Consider the following 3,061-nt stretch of genomic DNA (forward strand, 5'->3'; position numbering starts at 1 on the left):
AAAGTTAAGTGGTTAAGGGGGAGCAATAACAAGTTGTACTAAATGCAATTTACATTTCTGCTGCATTTCTTGATTGCATTTCTCTTCTAGATTATCACTTTATTGCTTTATGTTTTACTTAACTTTGAATTGTGTTGTCATAATCAAAAAGGGAAAGATTATTGGTGCGGGAAGTATCAGACGATCGAACCTATGTTTTAATATGGTAAAGGGTTCAAAGTTAAGGTTACTTGTTATCTAATAGGTTTGAATGAGCTTGCAGGAAAAGTCCTAAGTGTACTTAGGTAAAAGTTCTAGTGGACTCTAGGTAGGTGGAAAACCCTAGGGGGTGGTAACCCTAGGTCCTAGGGGGTGATAACCCTATGTGAAGAAAAGTCCTAGCTATAGTTAGCCAGGTAGAAAACCCTAGGAGGTGGTAACCCTAGGTCCTAAGGGGTGCTAACGCTAGGCAGAAAGACTTGGCGTGTCAGGTGCTTTGGGCAAAATCCTAGAGTTGGGGACTCTAGGTGAAAGTCCTGGTGGTTGCGGACAAGGTGGAAGTCTGGGCGGGTCGTGGAGTGGACGTCCAGCAGAAAGTCCTGGATCCTCGAGCACTGAGCAAAAGTCTAGTCGGTCTGGCAGACCGGTCTCGCAACAGGTAACTTCTCCTGATTGAAGTAGGTGATGACGTGTTTCCCGTTGAGGGAACAGTAGGCGTCGGTTCGACCTAGGGTTTCTGAAGGAAATCCAATGTCAGAACCGGACAGTCCGAATGCTATCAACTTAATTGTTTAATATTATTTGTCCTATTTGGCTAACTCTGTTTTGCAGGAAACTAACTATTCTGCAGGGTCGGACTTAGCCTTGATCGGTCGATCGAACCCCAGTACAAAAGGGGTTGAAGTTCCAACTCTCGGCGAAGGCTTGACCAGAGGTTCAGTCAACCAAACCTCGGGATCGGTCGACCGAACCAAAGATGGACAGAGACCTGGTCGAGCGAGTTGATCGAATCAGATGAGGTAGAAGACCATCAGCTGATTGGTCAATCGAATAGAGGGATCGGTCGACCGAACGTAGGCGCTATCCAGAGAAGCTGCATCCGGATGGAAGGTCGGGCAAGTTCAGCAGGTTCGGTCGACCGAACTAGGGGATCAGTCGACTGATCCGGGTCAAGTGAAGGCTTGATCCTGAAGATCAGGGGATCTGGATCAAACTTGAAGCTACTATAAAAAGGGGTCTCAACCAGCTACTTCAGACAACAATTCTACAAGCAATCTTAGAAGCTACGCTTTATGCCAAAACGACTCAACGACGGTCAGCTGCTGTTCCGACAATCGATGACTACTTCCATAATCTTTTATTTTCGGTATAATCTTTTTAAGTTCAGTACTTGTAATTAATATTGTAAAGATTCTCGAGCTTATAGTGATTACCCACTGAAAGCGATCAACGATCATGAGCTTTAGAGTAGAAGTCGACACAGACTTCAAACCAAGTAAAAGAAATAGTGTTAGCATTTCTTTTGTATCTTTACTTTTCCGCTGTGTATTTACTTTGAGTTTTCTGAAACGAACAAATTATCTACGAGCACTATTCACCCCCCCCCCTCTAGTACTTTTCGATCCTACATCAACAACACTAATATGGCAGAGGTCAGATGGAAGATCCTAATCATCATCTTGATAACTTCAATGAATTATGTAGCACAATGCATATAAATGGAGTTCCTCCGGAAGCTATTAGATTATTATTATTTGGGTTTTCTTTGAGAGACCGAGCAAAAATTTGGCTAAATTTCTTGCCTCTAAATAGTATTACTTCCTGGGCACAATGTGAGCAAGCTTTCCTGGATAAATTCTTCCCACCAAGTAAGACAACACATCTCTGAAATCTTATTGCAAGCTTCAAGTAAACAGACTCTGAATCTCTATATGAAGCTTGGGATAGATTTAAGGGAATGCCAAGAGACTACCCACATCACGGATTGGAAAAGTGGATTGTGATTCACACTTTCTACAATTGGATTAATTATCAAACAAAGGTTTCCTTGGATTCAGCCGCTGACAACAGATTAATGAACAAGGGCCTTGATGAGGCGGAAGACATTATTGAGAGTGTGGCTCAGAACCATCATTAATGGGTTTCAAAAAGAAGTTTGAGAGCAATTAAAATACCAAGAAAATACAATGTGGATGCCCTTGACTTAATAATTGCAAAGCTTGATTCATTATCAAAGCAATTTGAGAATATGAATACACACCCTGTAAATGCAATCTCTGTAGCTTGTGAAGTATGTGGAGCCTCAAAACATATTAAAGATTCTTGTCCTTTTAGAGCTATCAATATGCAAGCATCTTAGGTGGAACAATGTGATGCTATTGGTAACTACAATCAGAGGCAAAACAATTCTTACTTCAATACTTACAACCCAGGTGGAAAAATCATCCCAACTTCTCATATAAGAACAATCAAGACTTTGGGCAACAATCGGGATAGCAGTCAAATCCACAACCAAGCTAATTTTAAAAGCTACTTGAGGAGATACTAGCTAATCAGAATGAAATGAAGTTTGATATCAAGCAAATGAATATTCGGTTGGATAACTCAGAAAAGCAAATAAATGCAAGAATGGACAACCAGGATAAACATATCAAAATACTTGAAATCAAGTTGCTCAAATAGCTACTCCTTCTTCCTCAAGAGTACAAGGAAATTTTCCTGGTAAACCTGAATTGAACCCCGTGGAGCATTGTAAAGCAATTCAGCTAAGAAGCGGACAAACCTTGGGTAGTCCCTGAGTGACTGCTACAGCCGAAGATGGAATTAACATTAGTGAAGAGTGATTTTTCTCTTCCCCACATTCAAAGCGTGATGGAATGGAAGACAAGATTACCATTGAGGTTGGAGAGCTCTCACCTACAACCAAACTTCAAACAGTTCCATTCCCTCAAAAAATGCTCAGAGAACAGAAAGATGCAGAGTTTGAGAAATTTTTAGAAAAGATCAAAGATATTTGTATTGAAATACCATTATTGGACGTTCTCCATTAAATGCCCAAATTCATCAAATTTATGAGGGACAT

At 40.8% G+C, this 3,061-nt stretch overlaps 1 non-coding gene across 1 annotated transcript; it reads right to left on the bottom strand.

Moving 5' to 3' along the window:
- Positions 1–1,858: 1,858 nt before the first annotated feature.
- Positions 1,859–1,965, bottom strand: LOC122044649. Its single transcript, XR_006129678.1, has one exon. It is a non-coding gene; the product is annotated as a small nucleolar RNA R71 (small nucleolar RNA).
- Positions 1,966–3,061: the final 1,096 nt, after the last annotated feature.

This window comes from Zingiber officinale, chromosome 2A, assembly GCF_018446385.1.
Source record: "Zingiber officinale cultivar Zhangliang chromosome 2A, Zo_v1.1, whole genome shotgun sequence".
In the NCBI taxonomy this organism is placed as follows: domain Eukaryota; kingdom Viridiplantae; phylum Streptophyta; class Magnoliopsida; order Zingiberales; family Zingiberaceae; genus Zingiber; species Zingiber officinale.